At 46.6% G+C, this 20,191-nt stretch overlaps 1 pseudogene; it reads right to left on the bottom strand.

Moving 5' to 3' along the window:
- Positions 1–433: 433 nt before the first annotated feature.
- On the bottom strand, positions 434–17,952 carry LOC147109400 (uncharacterized; annotated as a pseudogene).
- Positions 17,953–20,191: the final 2,239 nt, after the last annotated feature.

Here is a 20,191-nt window from a genome sequence, read left to right on the forward strand (position 1 = left end):
CGTGCGTACTCACCCGTGGAGACTCGAATTTCTGGGCCACAATATTGAGATTGGTGCGGGACGTAGGCGTGTATGTCACCTGGCCAATTTAAACTGCCTGCCCTCTTGTTTCTACCAGGCGGGTTGAGCTAAAATTGCCCTTTATAGTTAGAAAATTTACATCATCCTAAATTAAAACAATATTCTTACCCACCTCCCTAATCTCAGTTTGAATGGAGCTTTTACTAGGAAAGTTATTGCACTAAAGGTTATAAACTTGTGAAAGATAAAAGTAAAATGTCATTCTGCTGGAAGCCGGGCAATATGAACAGAGGTCAGCGCAACAGCAGTGAGAATCTGGCCACCAACAGATCTGTTACCAGCATAGTTTGAATAACTAATGTAATTGTGAATTCACCTAAATCAATTATGTCATGTGTCATGTTCATTCGCTTCACCCTGCAGCTCTCAGATATGCAACTAGCTGCGTGTGAATGCTCAGCTGTCAGAAGAATATAATTGCAGCAATTCTGCAATTATTCATAAAATGAATCATAGAATGGTTACAGCACAGAAGGAGGCCATTCGGTCCGTTGAGCCCGTGCCGGCTCTCTGCAAGAACACTTCAGCTAGTCCCACTCCCCCACCCTTTCCCTGTAGCCCTGCAATTCTTTTCTTTCAGGTTCTTATCCAATTCCCTTTTGAAAGGCACAATTGAATCTGCCTCCACCACCATCTCAGGCAGTGCATTCCAGATCCTAACCAATTGCTGCGTAAAAAAGTTTTTCCTCATGTCGCCTTTGGTTCTTCTGCCAATCACCTTAAATCTGTCTCCTCTGGTTCTCAACCCTTGTGCCAAGGGGAACAGTCACTCCCTATCTACACTGTCTAGACCCCTCATAATTTTGAACTCTTCTATCAACTCTCCTCTGAACCTGCTCTGCTCCAAGGAGAACCCCAGGTTCTCCAATCTATCCATGTCGCTGAAGTCTCTCATCCTAGAACCATTCTTGTAAATCTTTTCTGTGCCCTCTCTAAGGCCTTACCATCCTTCCTAAAGTGTGGTGCCCAGAATTGGACACAATACTCCAGTTGAGGCCAAACCAGTGTTTTATAAAGGTTCATCATAACTGCCTTGCTTTTGTACTCTTTGGGCTGGGTTTTGATACTGGAGGCATGTAGGAGGCGGGACTACAACTTTTGGGGTTGTAGTCCTGCCTCCATCGAGTTGTGGCCAACCCACGCGATTTTCACTTGATTGACCTTGTTGAGCCCGCCCAGTGGGCTCAGCAGGCCAATTAAGGGCCACCTGGCAACAGGTGTCATCACAGATTGACATTTCATCTGTCAAGAGCTTTTGACAGATGAAATATCAGCGTTTGACAGCTCTTTGAAGCTGTCAAACACTGACAAACTGTACACTAAGTTAACTCCATCCTCTCAGGCTGATTTAGAGATCTCTCCAGAACAGAAAGCTGAATGCTGCAACTTTTGACAGCTCGCGGCCATTCTGCTTTCTGTGCCGGTGAGATGAGGGACTCCCGAGACCTGAAGGAAGGAAGGCTGTAAAGGTAATTAAACTTATTTAAACACTTTACACACACCAAACACACTTACCTCTGGCCACATGCACACATCACTCACCTGAACACCGGACATCTCGAACCCTCCAAGCCCTTCAGCCCGATGGTCCACCTCGCTAACTTGGCGTGGTTTGGAGCCGTCAGGAATCCCACACTTCAGGGATAAAAATAGGGATTAGGCTAAAAACTGCCTGTTAACTACCTGTTAACAGTCAGTTAATTGGCACTAATCCCCTTCCTACCTCAGGCAAGCGGGTCCCAGCACAGGTCGGGTATCCACCTCCTTTGAAACTGGCATGGAGGTGGGTTGGGCGGGATGGGTTCGTGCCCCCCAATTTTGCAATTTTAACCCCTCACACGCCTCCAATCCTGCCTCAACGGCCCAATGAAAATCGAGCCCATGTATGCCTTTATTTATGAAGCCCAGTATCCCATATGCTTTTTTAACCGCTTTCTCAACCTGCCCTGTCACCTTCAATGATTTGTGCACATATACCCCCAGGTCTCTCTGTTCCTGCACCCCCTTTAGAATTGTACCCTTTAGTTTATATTGTCTGCCCATTCAACCAGCCTGTCTATGTCCTCTTGAAATCTATCACTATCCTCCTCACTTTTCACTATACTTCTAAGATTTGTGTCATCTGCAAACTTTGAAATTGTGCCCTGTACACCCAAGTCGAAGTCATTAATGTATATCAAGAAAAGCAGTGGTCCTAGTATCGACCCCTGGGGCCAGTCTGAAAAACAACCGTTCACCACTACTCTCTGTTTCCTGTCACTTAGCCAATTCCATATCCATGCTGAACCTGTCCCTCTTATTCCATGAGCTTTAACTTTGCTGGCAAGCCTATTATGTGGCACTTTATCAAACACCTTTTGGAAGTCCATGTACACCACATCAACCGCATTGCCCTCATCAATCCTCTCTGTTAGCTCATCAAAAAACTCAATCAAGTTAGTTAAACACGATTTGCTTTTAATAAATCTCTGCTGGCTTTCCTTAATTAATCCACACTTGTCTGAGTGACTGTTAATTTTGACCATGATTACTGTTTCTAAAAGTTTCCCCACCACTGAGGTTAAACTGACTAGCCTGTAGTTGCTGGGTTTATCCTTACACCCTTTTTTGAACAAGGGTGTAGCATTTGCAGTTCTCCAGTCCTCTGGCACCACCCCTGTATCTAAGGAGGATTGGAAGATTATGGCCAGTACCTCCACAATTTCCACCTTTACATCCCTCAGCATCCTAGGTTGCATCCCATCCAGTCCTGGTGACTTATCTATTTAAAGTACAGCCAGCCTTTCTAGTACCTTCTCTATCAATTTTATCCCATCCAGTATCTCAACTACCTCCTCTTTCACTATGACTTTGGCAGCATCTTCTTCCTTGGTAAAGACAGATGCAAAGTATTCATTTAGTACCTCAGCCATGCCCTCTGCCCCCATGCAGAGGTCTGCTTTCTGGTCCCTAATCGGCTCCACTCCTCCTCTTATTACCCGTTTATTATTTATATGCCTATAGAAGACTTTTGGATTCCCTTTTATGTTAGCTACCAGTCTATTCTCATACTCTCTCTTTGCCCTTCTTATTTCCTTTTTCACTTCCCCTCTGAACTTTCTATATTCAGCCATTTTTATTGGGCAATTTTAATGTTGTTTTTTCACTTGCATATCTGTGATGTTTATCTATTTTATAGGTGCCATCTAAATGCAAGTTGTCATTTGACGTTGGTATTTAACAAGCACTCAATGGCATTAACTAAATATTTAATAGAATCATAGACTAGAACAGCGCAGAAGGAGGCCATTCGGCCCATCGAGTCTGCGCTGGCTCTTTCAAAGAGCAATCCAGATGGTCCCACTCCCCTGCTCTTTCCCTATATCCCTGCAATTTTTTCTCCTTCAAGTATTTATCTAATTCCCTTTTGAAGGCTACTATTGAATCTATATCCACCACCCTATCAGGCAGTGCATTCCAAATCCTAGCCACTCGTTGTGTAAAAACATTTTTCCTCAAGTCGCTTCTGGTTCTTTTGCCAATCACCTTAAATCTGTGCTCTCTCATTATCAACCCTTCAGCCATTAGAATCAGTTTCTCTTTATTTACTCCATCTAAACCTTTCATGATTTTGAACACCTCTATCAAACCTCCTATCAGCCTTCTCTGTTCTAAGTAGAACAATCTCAGCTGCTTCAGTCTATCCATGTAACTGTAATCCCTCATCCCTGGAACCATTCTAGTAAATCTCTTCTGTACCCTATCCAAAGCCTTCACATCCTTCCTAAAGCGTGGTGTCCAGAATTAAACACAATACTCCAGCTGGGGCCAGACTAATGTTTTATATAGTTTTAGCATAACTTCCTAGCTTTTGTACTCTACCTCCTCACTCTGATCCAGAACGCCCCACGCTGCCTCCTCCAGACTGACCTAACCTGAAGATTCCCATGGGTCCCCAGTGGTGACCTCTCGCCAGGTTCACCCACACCTGAGGCCCAGGAGTTAAAATTGCCTCAGGCCTCAGGCCTCGTGCCAAGTTATTAACAAAGGCCTGGGAAATGCTGGTTCGGGAATTGGTGGTTGGTACACCCAAAAGAATGAGCCTCAGGAGTGGTGATCAAGGTATTTACCTTGGGAGGTCCTGGCCTGGGACATGGCTTGGACCCCCAAAGGTTCACTAATGCTAATGTTATTTCTGTATTTAACTTAACGTTGGTGGTAGGAAAGATAATGGAACCTTTACTCAAAGACATAATAGAAAAACATCTAGAAACCAATTGGCTCAGAGCAAAACAGCAACAAATTAGAATTGAAGAGATAGGAAAGATATGTATCAAACGTGGTGATAGCCATTAATGGTGTAACACCCCGAATTATAAAATAATGCCTCCATGACCCACTATGAGCAATGTCACAGGATCTCTGCCAGTTTGATGATCATTTAACTGTGATTGCTTTACTGAGCAAACAACTCTCATGTGGTCCTTAATCTGTAAACAGTTTCATATTTTTTACACTAGTAACATCACAATCAATAGTGATGACAAAAAAAGGTTTACTCTTGTTTCTCAGCCTGGCACAATGACTAAGACATAAGCAGAATGTTGCCTCCTGTTTAATGCAAACTTTATTTCCACTTCTAATGTCAAGTTTCTCACAAAGCTGTTCGGTCAATCACACAAATGGATATAAAAATCATATTATACCGTAAAGTTTTGTATACTTAGCATTTTTGCAATCACCTTCTCTGTTTAAGTTCAGATTTATTCTTTAAAAACATATTGACTAAGACAGTAAACAGACTGCTTATTGGGTATATAAATACTATGATGTTTGACTGCAAATTGTTAAGTAATTGTTTACTGTCTTCCTCTGAATTTAAAATTACTCTTTAAGGTACTGAATGTTCATTCCATTCTAAAAAATATTTTCCTGACATTTAATATCCTCAGTAATACAGTTTGGTACAGACTGTAAATGCCAAATAACTAAGTATTAGATACGTGCATCTAAGACATTTTCAAATACATGCTCTGTTATTTTTAATATTACTCCATTCCACTGACATTACAAATTGGTTTTGTGCAGATGATCACTACTAAACAACTCAGATGTATGTAAATTCTACAAACATGCATAGTTTAAAAAATAGCTTAAAGACAAATTTTAGGGGTTTTCTGGGTTTTCTTTCTAGATATTTCAAAGGCGCTAGACAACACCCCATTATGTACAAACAACATGAATCTCTCTAGTCAGGTTTCCACCCACCACAGTACTGATACAGCCCTAATTAAATGACATCCTCTGTGATTGTATCCATCCTCATCCTCCTCAACATCTCTGCAGCCTTTGACACGGTTGGTCATACCATCCTCCTGGAATGGCTCTCCTCCGTTATTCAGGTCAGTGGGACTACACTCATTTGGTTCCACTCTAACCTATATGATTGTAGCCAGAGCATCTCCAGCAATACTTTTTCTACCTGCCCCACACCATAACCTCTGGAGTCTCCCAAAGATGTATCCTTGGCACCTTCTTCTTCCTCATCTACATGCTGGTAACATTTAAAAGACATGGGGGGGGGGTGACACAAATGGCTTTGTGACCGGGTGCGGCGCTGACATCGACTCCCACCATATTCGGTGGGAATTTTGCGGTGGCGCTACGGCGTTGTGCTCCAATCTCTTTCGCCTGGAGATTGTGACATCATTGCCATGCGCATCACCCCAGTAGCGCCCCGGACCCAAAATTGACTTCCGCCCTCTGCAGCAGCGCCAGTCGAAAACACCGACAGCTGCAGGAGGCATGCATCAGGCGGCCGGCCGCTTCAGGGGCGATGATTAAAGGCGAGGTGGCCGAGGCAAGTGGGAAAATAACTCACCTTTCCTGTTCTAGTTTTTTTCGTGGGTTCCTGCCTGCAATTGATCAGCCCAGCACTCGGATTGAGTGTGGGGCTGATCGTGTGGGATTGAGGCTGCCTTAGTTGTCCAGGTAGGTTATTTTTAAATTGCAGAGCTTGCAGTGATGGCCCTTCCCTTTAAGGGAGGGAAGGAGCCTTTAAGTGCAGCACTGCATGGCGTAGTTAATTTAGCGCTCCACTTTCCTCTTGGGGCACTAAAACTGAATTTTGCGGTCGCTGGCATTAATTAGCACCGGGCACTAAAGTTAGTGGCCAGGCGATGTTAGCACCCCAAAATGGTCGATGCCAAGTTTTTCCCCCGGGGTCAGCTTTCACATTTATGCTGGCAACACTCAGCACTACCTCTCCACCACTAGTCTTGACCCTGCCACTGTCTTTGTGTTATCAGACTGCTTGTCTAATGTCCAGCCTTGAATGAGCCACAATTTCCTCCAACTACACATTGGAAGGTCAAAGCCATTGGGCTGGATTTTGCTACGGGGGCGGGTTGGAGGTGGGAAACCCACATTCGGGCTTGTTGTCCCGCCTCCATGGAGATGTGGCCAACCCACTGGATTTTCCTCTGATTGACCTTGTTGAGCCCGCCCTGTGGGCTCAGCAGGCCAATTAAGGGCCACCCGGCAACAGGTGACGTCAGAGATTGACATTTCATCTGTCAAAAGCTTTTGGCAGATGAAATATCAGTGTTTTACAGCTGTTTGAAGCTGTCAAGCACTGAAAAACTGCTAATTCAGCCTCAGTCCTTTCTCAGGATAACTTTAAAATCATTTTGCTGTAGAAACAAAGAAGCTGTTTTTTTTTTAAAAATCGGAGCTTCTGTGGTTCTTGCAGCCGGCTCCCGACACCGGAATGCAGGACTCCTGTAAAGGTAAGTAAAAGTAAGTTAAACTTATTTAAACACTTGCAAAACACTTACCTTTGCACTCCTGCACCCCTCACTCACCTGAACACTGGGCATCTCGACCCCTCCAAGACCTGACCCACGTCCCGCCTCGAAAACTTTTCGTGGTTTGGAGCTGTCGGGAAACCCACAAACCTGCAATAAAAATCGCGAATAGGCAAAAAACTACCTGTTAACTACCTGTTAACAGGCAGTTTAATTGCCTTTAATCCCTTCCCGCCTCTGGGAGTCGGGTTCCAGCACTTGTAGGGAACCCGACTCCTATGAAATTGACATGGAGACGGGTTGGAGGCGCGATGGGGTCGGGACCCCCGGATCTCCGATTTTTATCGCTCGCACGCCTGCAACCCGACTCCAGGGGCTTAGGAAAATCCAGCCCATAGTCTTCGGGCTCCACCACAAACTCCATTCCCTCACCACTCATTCCCTCCTCCTCCTCAGCCATTATCTAAGGCTGAACCAGATTGTTCACAACTATGGTGTCCTAGTCAACCCTGAATTGAGTTTCCAACCCCATATCCTCCCCATCACAAAGACTGCCTGCTTCCATCTTCGTAACATCGCCTGCTTCTGCCCCTGCCTCAACGCCTTTGCTGTTGTAAACTTCATCCAAGCCTCTGTCATCTCTAGACTCGACTATTTCAATGCTCTTCTGGCCAGCCTTCCATCCTCCACCTTTCATCAACTTCAGTTTTATTCCAAACTCTGCTGCCTATATCCTAGTCCCGCTCACCCATCAACCACTGCTTTTGCTGACCTGCACTGGCTCTTGGTCCCTCAGCACCTCAAATTTGAAAATGTAATCTTTGTGTTTAAATCCCTTCATGACCTCACTCCTCCCTATCTCTGTTACCTCTTCCAGCCCTACAACTGCCACCCAACTCCCTCCCCGAACTCTCCACTTTTCTAACTCTGGCCTTTTGTGCATATCTCCTCCCTTCACGACCTCCCCCATAGGTGGCCATGTCTTCATCTGCCTAGGTCTTATGCTGTGGAATTCTTCTCTGTAAACCCTGCAGCTTCTCTGCCTCTCTCTCCCCCTTTAGAACCTTGCTTAAAATTCACGTCTTCTACCAAGCTTTTTGTCAACCCCTCCTATTATCTCCTTCTTTGCCTTGGCAATCATGTTTTCCTTATGCCACTGCGATGTGACTTGTGATGTTTTTTCTATGTTAAAGACAATATATAATTCTAAATTGTTGTTACTGTAAAAGGAAGGTGAGCTGTTGACAAAAGTGGAAATCCTTTAAAGTGCTACTTGAAGCTTCTTCATAACAATTGAGAACTGCTGCAAAAGTAGATTAAACTTTAGCAAGTCATGAGGTCTGAAGCGTCATCTCAGGAGATGAAGCAGGGTCAATGGGTTGCATTCATTTACACAAGGATGGACATTTACACATTATTTGTCCATTGGGTGAAATATATTGTCAATCATAGCTGATATGTTCCTCTGGAATAGTGGTCAAATCTAGTTTCTTTATCTGGGATGCATGCTCCAGCTCCAAGGTCCATGTAATTGTAAATGAGAGACTCACAAAACCTACCTCTCTTGAAAGAGCAGTAAGGCAAGGTTGTATTTAATGATTCCATCAATGATGTGTTAGATAGCATAGTGAGCAACAAAATTGTTTCAGTCATTTCTGAAATATTGTGTTATACTGTTTCACAGAGGATAATGTGTTGTTGGCTGATTGACCCGGCATTAGGGCACTCCATCTGCCATCTTTAATAAAGGAGCTAACCAGAGGAATATGGCATATGGCTGTAGTTGTCCCCAAGTACAGTAATATGGTTTTGCACAGCCCAAGCAGGATTTAAAGGTACTGATTGAAAGATTCAGTGGCCTGCTGACAATCAATGCCTTAGCTTATTCATGAAGAATACACACTTGGACAATGTACTGGATGGTCACAAGTGCCTGTGGAACCAAACCACACCATAAGGCATAAGCTTCAGGAGAGGATGGAAGAAATTTGGAAGAAAAAGGTGGTGGTGATTTTTCTCATACTCCACAAAATGAAATCCCTCTGCAACCATAGAGAATTTTCCTATATTGAGAAACACTGGGGGGAAAATTCGGTATCGCCCCATATGGGGCACCATTACTGGCGGTGTGCAAAGTTTAACGCCTGGCGCTAATTATCACCTCCGACAGCAAACTTGGCTTTTATTGCCCCTGGAGGTGATTGGAGCGCTAAATCAGGCACTACACAACTCTCTTTAGGCGCTAAGGCCGAGGAGCGAGGCGCTACCTCAGAGGGCGGGTGCAGCGCAGGCGCTGTTAGTTAGCGATTGAACACAGACACATTGGCGCCAGTCAGTTCTTAAAGGGGAGGGTTGATCTTGCTCTGCAGCCACACCCTGCTCACTGGAGCCTTGAATCTCGGCCTGGGCAGACCTGTGGCTAAATCTAGCAGCCAGACACGATGGAAAGGGCCAGGGAGCGAGCACAACACTTCTGTGAGCGGGCTTTGGAGGCTCTGGTTCGCGGGGTGGAGCGCAGAAGATCCATTCTGTACCCAGAGAGTGGCAGGAGGCCTTTGCCACACGAGTACAGAAGAGTGTGGAGGGTGGTGGCTCAGAGCGTTTCCTCAAGCAGCATAGTGCCTAGGACCCATATGCAATGTAGGAAAAAGTTCAACGACCTCACTCGGGTCGTCAGGGTGAGTGCCTTTTTTTCAAAACCTCTTCATCCCTCCATCGCAACCTCACTTTATGGCCAGAGGGTCTTGAAAGCCCTAAGGCCCAACACTCATCCAACACCTATGGCCCTTTCATCAAACACACACGCACATTCCACACTTTGCATACAGTAAGGGCTATTCAACTATGGGAGGCACATCAGGCAAGAACATGGCTGCATACAGTAAGGGCTATTCAATTATGAGAGGCACATCAGGCAAGACCATGGCTGCATACAGTAAGGGCTATTCAACTATGGGAGGCACATCAGGCAAGACCATGGCTGTATATTTACTCAGACGCCGTCCTTTTTCTTGCAGGCCAAGCTGTCTCATAATAGGAGACAGCAGCAACGGACCGGTGGAGGGCGGCCTCAGCTTCAACCCCTCAGCGATCTTGAGGAGCGCGTCCACAGGATTGTGGCAAGCCGGGTGATTGGTCCCATCGCCACTGGAGACGCTGACCCCATTCTGAACAGGAATGGTAAGGTCATCACCTTTTTTCCTCTCTCCTTCCACTGGTTCCTCACAACAGCTGCCTTTGACACTTTCAATCCAAATCACTAAATCGCTGCACTCATGCCTCCCTTGCTGCCACCCTGTCCTCACGCTAAAGCCACTCTTGTACCTCCCTGCTTTCAGATGGTGATTCACCAGGTGAGGAGACAGGCCCTCAAGCTGCCAGTGAGAGTGAAGGTGAAGGTGAGGAGGAAGAGGAAGCCGGACCATCAGTGCCACCCTCTACCGAGGCAGCCCATGCCCATACTGGGGACACGCCTTCCCTGGAGGGGAGCAGGGGGGAATGGTCTGATGAGGGTGAAGCTCCAGGACCCAGCGGACTGCAGCAACATGATGGGGGTAGGGAAGCGCGGGGGCCTTCTCCCCGGAGGGAGAGTATGGCCTCGAGTCCTGCTGCACTGGACGCAGGCGAGGAGCGGGTCCTCGCTGAAATGAGCGCCCAGGCGGAGCAAAGGCACACTGAGCTCATGGCTGCAGTGGCAAGGTTGCCCAAATTCATTGAATCACTGGCAAGGAGTGTGGAGCACTTCGCTGTAGCACAGGCGGCTGCCACGCAAATGCTAAGTGCTGCAATGCAGTCAGTGGCTGGTCTCATGCAGACGCAGATTGAGGCCACGCGAGCACTGACTGCTGCCACCCTCGCTGGATCAGGCAGATTTCCCCAGGGCTCTCACCGCGCCGCAGCAGGCCAGCAATCTGTGCTCCATCAGATTGCTCCGGATCACAGAATCACAGAAACCCCACAGTGCAGATAGAGGCCATTTCGGCCCATCGAGCCTGCACCGACACATATCCCACCCAATCCCCGTAACCGCTACACCAACACATATCCCACCCTATCCCCGTAACCCCACGTATTTAATCCCCCTAACACTAAGGGTCAATTTATCATAGCCAATCAACCTAACCCGCACATCTTTGGACTGTGGGAGGAAACCGGAGCACCCGGAGGAAACCCACGCAAACACGAGGAGAATGTGCAAACTCCACACAGACAGTCGCCCGAGGCCGGATTCGAACCCGGGTCCCTGGCGCTGTGAGGCAACAGTGCTAACCACTATGCCACCGGATGCTGAAGTGCTGCCCCGTGGGAGTACCAGTGTGTCGGTCGAGCAGGGAGTTGCTGTCCTCTCTCAAGATGACTGCATTCCTGATGCCACCACTGGCACTTCTCCACTGCAGTTGCCACCACCTGTAGGACAGACTGCTGCCACCCATGCAGAGTTGGTGCAGTCAGCAGCCGATCCCTCCAGGCCCAGAGCTGGTCCAGGCCGACCCTCAAGGGCATCTGCAATCTCAGTTTCTGACACTCAGCAGCCTTCCCCCAGCCTTGCTCCAGCCACTGGGGTCCCATTATGGAGGAGCTGCAGGGTGGCAGGGTCGCAAGGGAAGCAGATCACCCTCGAAGGGCAAAAAGTAGGAGGTGTGGCAAAAAATTTTTCATTGTTTTATTGAAGGCCGAGTTCATGGTCAAATTTTTGTTATTGTTTTGGACATTGTCTCCAGGTTGTGAGAGCCAGTTATGTGAATGACTGCTTTTTTTTGTGTTTCTTTCTACTACTTTGTTAAGCGGAAATGAGACACACAGAGTTTGTGAAATAAAGAAGTGTCTGTATTCAAAATGTACATGTTTGGTCTTTGCACTCATTGTTGCCTTGACCAGCTTAGGGGTTGCAAGATGGTTTCATTCAGGTTGTTTGAATGGCAGAAGCCATTTCCTCAGAGGGGGCCTAGAAGTGACTTGCTATGAGCCTTTAACGGACGGCCCTTCCACTTTGTGCCTCCCTCCCACCTTGGTGCTGCTGATGATCATCCTCCTCATCTTTCTCCTCCTCCTCCTCCTCCTCCTCTGGTGGTGCTCCAATGTCTGGTGGCATTGGCTGGGTCCTGAGGATTGCAAGGTTATGCAGCATGCAGCACACAACAACGAAGTGGGAGACTCGCTCAGGCGAGTACTGTACGGCTCCTCCAGAATGGTCTAGACAGCGGAACTGTTGCTTGAGCACGCCGATTGTGTGCTCAACGATGTTCCTGGTAGCTTGATGGCTCTCGTTGTATCGTAGCTCAGCAGGGGTGCTGGGCGAATGGAGCGGTGTCATCAGCCAGGTGCACAGAGGATATCCCTTGTCCCCGAGAAGCCAACCTCCTGGGTAATGCGGTGCCTGGAAAAGGTCTGCCACAGAAGTCTGGCGCAGGATGAAGGCATCGTGGCTGCTGCCTGGAAAGTGGGCATTGACAGCGAGTATCAGCAGTCTGTGGTCACAGACCAACTGGACGTTTAAGGAATGGAAGCCCTTTCGGTTGCGGAAATCCTCGGCATCCTCTTGCGGCGCCCGCAAAGCCACATGCGTGCAGTCAATGGTGCCCTGCACCATGGGCAAGCCCGCTATCATCGCAAAGCCCGTTGTGCGTTCTTGCTGCTTGTCTGGGGTCATGGGGAAAGAGATGTACTCTCATCTCCTTTTAAAGAGGGCATTTGTTACCTGACGGATGCAGCAATGCACCGCGAACTGGGAGATATTGGCGATGTCCCCAGTAGCTGATTGAAATTAGCCGGTGGCATAAAAGTTGAGAGCCACTGTTATCTTCACTGCCACTGACAGAGATGTCCTGCTCCTTAGTTGAGGCTGCAGATCTGGCTGAAGCAGGTGGCAGAGCTCAATGACCACCTCCTTGCTGAATCGCAGCCTTTGCAAACACTGCTCCTCAGGCATATTAATGTAGGAGAACAGTTGGCGAAAAACCCTGGGAGGGTAAGGTCTCCTGTACCGAGGCCTGTTGGCCCTCCTCTGTCTGGCCTGATTGCCACGCTCTCTCTGCGTCTCTATGCTCTCCGAATGTGATGGAGAAGGACCACATTCCCATCCATTGCAGCCCCCATAGTATCTGGGCAATCAAAGTTATGAAGGTCAAAAAGCAAAGTACCTGCAAAGTTATGGTCAGAAGCCAAAACTACCTCAGACAGCCTTGACTCAATGCAGAAGTCTCTCTTTCTCTCTTTGTCTCTCTGCAAACCTCTCTCTCTCTCTCAGAGCGAGTGGTGCAAAAATGGCTACCACACAAAAGCCAGGAAGAGGCCCCCTTTAAATAGTGCCCCCCCCAGCCCCACAGCGACTGTCGTTGGTAGCACCAGGCGGAAAGGAGGGGGCGCCACTGAATTTCCAGTCCGGGGTGCCCCAAGGGCGTTGCACTCTCGAATGACGTCAAGATCTGCGTGCGCAGGAGATCGGGCGGTATTGTTTAGCGCCACCGCAAAATATCCGGTCAATTTCGCGAGAAGCACAGATATCGCCGCGCCCGGGCGCGAGTTGGTTTGCGCCCCACTTTGCACCCTCTTAAGGCACTAATGGGTGGCACTACCAACTGAATTTTCCCCCCACTGACTTTCACACTGCATGAGATTGGAATTAGGGCTCAGTGGAACAAGTTAGAGAGTGAGACACAAGCAGATATAATGAGATAGTAATAAGGAGGGTTAATTAGAAAGACTGAAGTGCAAGAAGAAACAAACAGAGGAAATCAGCAGAATCCGGCTACTCAAAATGGGGTCAACCTGCCTTTCTTCCTCCACATTCTGGGCCACTAGCGCTTTCTCTTTGCCAGATTTTGCATGCTTCCCTCCTACATTACAACAGTGACTAATTACATTCCTAAAGTACATAATTGGCTGTAAAGTGCTTTGGGACATTCTGAGGTCATGAAAAGGTGCTATATAAAACTAGTTCTTTCATTTATTTTCTTTTTCTGCCATTCTGCTGTAACCATTTACAACTCCTCAGGACCCATAATTTTATTTCCCACTCTGATCTCTCTGTCCTTAGCCTCCTACACTGTTCTAATGAAGCACAACAGAAGCTCGAGGAACAGCATCTTACCTTTCGATTAGCCACTTTACAGTCTCCCATTTTTTCGGACAGCAGCTGTTGGTAATGGTTCTGCTATTGCTATTTACACCTCCTCTAGACCCATCTTTTGTTTCTTTACTTGTCCAATTACCATTCCCTTTTGCCTTGCACCATATTCCCTTTTGTCATTTATTCACTCCTGCCCTTCACCTTATCTCCCTTCTGTTGTTTTCCAGTCCCCACCAACCACCACTTTTCCCTAGCTCTGCACTTGCTTAAAAGCTGTTCATGTCTAACATCTAATGAAAGGGTCATCGACCTGAAACATTAACTGTATTTTTCTCTCCACAGATGCTGCCTGACCTGTTGAATATTTCCAGCATTTTCTGTTTTTATTTCAGATTGCCAGCATCCACAGTATTTTGCTTTTGTATCATCTCTAACATCTTCCAGTTCTGATGAAAGGTCATCGACCTGAAACTTTGAGGGCAATTGTAACCAAACGCGTCCATCGGGAAACTGCTGGAATGGATGCAATGCTGGTTTTACACCCAGCCCAATTTTAGTGGAGTAATGTAGAGTAATATTGGGCGGGTTATAAAATCGACATTTCACCCGATCCTGTGGATTTTCCATCTGGCAAGTTAGCTTAAAATTAACCTTGTTAACTGTAAAGGGGTGGTGTTTGGGGTCAGCTTCGACTCTGAATTATGAGCGGTTCAAATCGCTCCCACTCCCTTGGTTCTAGACCTGGGACTTATTTGGGGGGTTGTGATGAAAAGTGCAGCAGACAACTGAATCTTGGTGAAAGAAGCAAGATCTCCTTGAGAAAGAAAATATACAACACAATAATCTTAACACTCTAAATTGGGGGAACACTTCAGAATATACGAGGGAAAATAACAATCGACAGAATACTTCACCCCTCCCAATCCCACTTCACTAGCTAAGTTGGCTCCAGAGGACCAGGGATAGTGCTCACCAAAACAACTTCTTTTGACAGTTGTAGAGGTTCGCGATTTTGCGGTTCCCTAGATGTGTCAGTTGGGGCCTGCTGTACCCCAGACACGGTAGAGGACTTCATCTGCGTGGTTGGTCAGTCTTCGTGAGTCCGCTGATGCGGTAGGGTGCGTATTGGACCTATCAGGTGAGTACCCAATTTCTTTTGGTTAGAAGTAGGGTTTAGAGTCTTTTCGATAAAACCTTACCCAGGGTAAGCCAGGATAGATTGTAGAGTGGAAAAACTTGTGGATCTTCGGTTTTCTTCCGAGTTGGGTTCTGTTGGTCGTGGTGGCCCAATATTACCCGGTTGCTGGTAATATTTGGTTGTTTGTTTCGTGGGGCCCTGGTTTGCCGCGAGGTCTCCGACGGTGTGTTACTTCTTCGAGAGGGAGCTTCTTCTTGGACTGAACTTTGTGATTTGATTTGACACGAATGATGTAGCGAACTTCCTCCAGCACTGCTTTCTTGAACTCTTTTCTTCCACTGTTTGCCCTCTTCTCACCATTTTGAACTCCTTTGAACTTTCCTCTCACTCAAACCACCATTGACTCCTTGCACTGCTGTTGTAAAAGCAGGCCCTCAATTATTCTGTTTGAGGCCTGCTAATCTGCGCACCAAATCAGTTCTGTCTCTGTTAGTTTTGGTGGGCTCATTAACATTGATGGTTCAAATAGGTTTCGGGATGGTCCCATCGATCTTAATTGGTTTAAGATTGTGTGAAGTGGTTTTGGGGTGGTCCCATCGATTCTTAATTGGATTTAAGATTGTGTTAAGTGGCTTCGGTGTGGTCCCATCGATTCTTAATTGGTTTTAAGCGATTGTTTAACCTCTTGTTTAATTGCAGTAACATTTGTCTTTTCCTGTGGGGGCCAAAGTTCTTTTGTTGGTTGGGGCATGTTCTGCATTATGTATACTTTGGACGGCTCTGTAATTTTGGGTGGGAACTGCTCTTCCGTTGGTCTATTGTCATTATGTAAAATGACTGAGACAGTCCAGATAGTCCTCAGACAGCTTGGCTAATGCCAATACCCAAAACTGTCCATTTACAAAGGCCAATCCCAATTCCTTTTGTTGCAGCTCCCTTTTCTTCCACAGGCTCGAACATGCTTTTAAAATAAAAACCCAAATCCTGGGGTCCTTGATTTTTAAATCTCCCTTTTGCCCAATATTCTTATACCATTCTGACATGGTTTATTAACAGTCCAAAAATCCCCTTCTTTAGGGTAATCGTCTTGGTTTTGGGGAATCTGCTGAATTTTGCAAATCTTACAGTCCCTTCTGTGATACTCTATCCTCTAGATTATCATACTGGGTGAGCAAAATTTCTGATCTCCGAGAGCTAACCTTCCCCTTTTAATCTATCTAAAACCCCAAAACACATACATTCCCCTTTTTGGTGTAGTGTTCAAAATATATACAAGGTACGAAAATCCGGTTACATTCACATCCAAGCACAGAGGGGGTCCAACACCCCTGCACCGCTTGGAGAAACATAGTACACACATAGAAAGAAAAATACTCACACATAGTCAAGAAACTTTATTTTAATAATGGTTACGGTTTGTTTTATACTTGATCATAGACTTTATTTTTATGTTTCTCCCATGCTCTCTCATGTTGAGATTGGAGCATCCTGTCTCTCCCCTTGCACTTTGTGTACAGTAAGTAGAAAACTATACCAAGCTGGCAGACTACTAAAATGTGTGAAGCCAGTCTGATCCAAGAAGGGACCTCTATATTTTCAAAAATATCCCACCAGGGTGGAACTACGATATCCAAGATCTTGGCCCCCATCTCGACTGTCTTCTGTTCTAATGTATAGAAATATTTCTGTGATATGACCACTGCTTTTAATAGGGCAGTAAGATGTTCGGGTAGAGGGGGAATTTCATAGCCGAAATGTGTGATGTAATCTTGCAGGTTGGTAATGTTTTCCCTGACAGTGAGGTGAACGGTCGAGGGTTCAAGAATGGGGACAAACCGTTCCTGGGCCACTTGAACTTCTGCCTCGGGTTTAAAGCAGAAACTGCTGTCACTTACCGGACACCAGATGTGCTGTCCATGCTGGTAGTGGGCCATACTTGTGGTGACACAATATGTCCCACCTCCTATGAATGCCACCTGTGGGGGAACATGGCCTTGTGCAATTACCTCCATGGTACAGTTCACAGGTTGTGCGCCAGCAGCTTTAAACCCGCACTGTGGTCTCGAATAGGCGTTCAAGTGCTGGGGACACAGTATTATGTGTGCAACCCGGCTCCGGCACCCGGAGAGGTCTGTACCTGTCATAGCGTGCTCCCATTTTATGACATAAGGTGGGATCTCTGCAAAGCGGACGTGTGCACCCCCTTGAATGATTCCACTGTTCTCCACCCTGTATACCGGTGCGGGTCGGGTTGTCCCATTCATGACCGGCATCCTCACTACTATCCCCATGATAGCATGGTTGGAATGTCCGCAATCCACTGTGACAGGGTAGGCTTCAGAGGCTAGACGGAGCTAACACGGGCTCAGCGAATTACTAAATGGGTGGAGGGCTGCGAGGTGCTTGTTGCTAATCCAGGAGGGGACTAAACCTTGTTTTAAATTCTCCAGGTTGCTGCGGCACTCGCCCAGCAACCATGCCCCATATAGCACACACACCTCATTCTGTGCAGCCTGATCTGAAGCATTCCTGTCCTCCCGTATGAGTGCATTTACTGTTTTAGCGTGTCTCTCTATATCAGCAATAATCTCTTTTAAATGGACCGTCATAGCTTGGTCCTCGTGTAGCTTTGAGCCTACCACTGTGTTTTCTTCCGTTAGGATCTTTCTTAATTGGGTCTTTAGACCATTTAGCTGTGTTTGTAGATCTATATCATCCAGGCTATTTATTACCGAGGATCCTGTATTATAGGTTGTGAAAATATCATTCCAGGCTCCCCTTCTTTGTCTCCCCGTGCCCATAGTATGCTCAGGGTGTAAACTGTACAGTTTCGCTTTGTCTACATTGACAAAGTCGGATTCATAACATTTTCTAAACATTTCCTTCAGCAGGGCCTGATATAGCTGTTCTGTCTCCTTAGGACACCATTCAGGTAAGTGTACCTCGGTCAGGTTCAGGATCACTGAAGTCACTGCATAGTGAACCCCCTGGTACAGCAACTTGTCGGTCGGCACTAGCACTAACCCATTCCCTGGTCCCTTTGTGGTGGTAGGACACCTCTGTACTATGGTCCGTGACGTCGTGGTCACGGGCAGGGGCTTTCCGGGGCATGCTATGAGTTCGGTGGCATTGACTGGGATCGGGGAGCGTGGGACCGCGCATGCATGCAGGCTAGAATCCCACCCCATCTCCTTCCCGGCATCTTGCCATTGTCTGTGGAAGTTGATGGATATGCCTGTGGGGCAGACTTTCTCTGACCCCCACATACAAATATAAACTCCCTGTTCCGACTTCCACACACACTCACTACTTATCCCAACACACACTCACGCCCCCTCGGGTTCCTGTGATCGTACGGTGGATGTCGTTCCCCAATCATTCCCAGTCGACTGTATGGTCCCCTATGTCCCTGCTGAGCTTCCTGAGCCACCACCACCTATCCAGGGGAATCTGTCCCTTTGTAAGGGGTCATTTTAACGAGCTTGTGGTGTGCGAGATCAGTTTTTGATTTCACACTGCTCGTGAGCGGTTCCGAAGCGCTCCCCCCTCACCGGTTCTAGAAACTGGGCTTATTGCCAGACCACCTTGATGTGTTGGCCCAACTTGTGACTCGGAAGACAAATGGATCAGGTGAGACAAGGGAAATTTTAAATCAAAGGTATCTTTATTTTTAAGGAGAATAAAACATAGAGAATGAAGAAACAATGCAGACAAAAATCATGAACACGCCTCTCAATGGGAACTCAAATTTAACATACAAGAGTTACCTTGACTATCATAATACATCAATTCTAGATCAGCGATATAATAAAACGGGGGTGGAGAAAGCGCACGGCACAACGAAGGATGAATAACACTCCCGAATTACAAAGCCCTTAATATTAAAAACCCTCCCGTCTAAAGTATACCTCAACTAGATCAGCTAGGTGGAGTTGGGCCTCTATGCTCATTAGGGTTTTTAAAACTGTCCTTGACCTTGGTGCTCCTGTATCGTCCGGGATCTCCAATCTTCCTTATGGGACCGGCTCCTGAACCTGCTCTCCTGCTCGAACTTGTAGGCCCTCCGTGCTCCCTGAACCTCACCAGGGTTTTAAAACTGTCCTTGACCTTGGTGCTCCTGTATCATCCAGGATCTCCAATCTTCCTTATGGGACCGGCTCCTGAACCTGCTCTCCTGCTCGAACTTGTAGGCCCTCCATGCTCCTCAAACCGTAATCGAACCTCTCCACTCGCTCTGCCTTTTTTTCTCATGTCTGTGTGAAACTGTGTTTCTTTTTTTAATGTCTCTTTTCCCCCAACAGTTATACTGTTTTCTTGCCCTTATCTTGGCGCCAAATCAGGGGTTTTCTTTTGTTAAAGTAATGGGCAGGCTGCTTTGACAAAAGCGGGTACTTTATTTTAATGTCTTGTAAATGAAACTAATGGGATCTGTCCTGTGTCCCTCTGATTTTGGTGCAGATAATAGGTTTTGTCTGTGCTCTGTGATTTCAGAGATGGGTTTGCGTTTTGCTAGCAATTAACACACCTTGAGGTGTAAATACTTTTGTTTTGACTTCGTTACTACTGTAAACATTTTATCATATCAATTGCAGTCAGTTCTGGAATCTTCTAATCAGTGGTGACTCAGGTTTCTTTAAGATACTGCAGTGGTATGTCCTTCTGAAATGAGTCATGTGCTCTGCCAACTCCATCTTGTGTTCATAAAATGTGGCCATTTCAGGGGTTTTACAATGTAGACTGTATTTTCCTGGATTTTTGCGAATCCTACTGTCCTCCCTGTGATACAATGGACATCTCAAATCGTCTTTTGTATCATGAATGTTTGAGGGTGAGCATAAATCCGTTCCCCCCCGCAACTGACCTTCCCCGTAGTTTACCTGACTATGGAGTGTACCTCGCACACGCACTTTCCTCATCCCGAAAACGGAGTTGAGTAGATATCCCCTACCGGAGAAACATTTATGCTATGTACAGACTCACCTTAGAGTCATAACCCGACGCAACACAATCTTTGTTATAATACACCAAAAACAGATGGAATAAAAACATTTAGCTACACGGGCGAGTCCCCGTTTATGCTGACATAGCGTCCGTGAGGATCCCCTTCAACTGGGTCTT

The sequence above is a fragment of the Somniosus microcephalus genome, chromosome 12 (genome assembly GCF_052327205.1).
Source record: "Somniosus microcephalus isolate GS21.2 chromosome 12, FLI_Smic_1.0, whole genome shotgun sequence".
Classification (NCBI taxonomy): domain Eukaryota; kingdom Metazoa; phylum Chordata; class Chondrichthyes; order Squaliformes; family Somniosidae; genus Somniosus; species Somniosus microcephalus.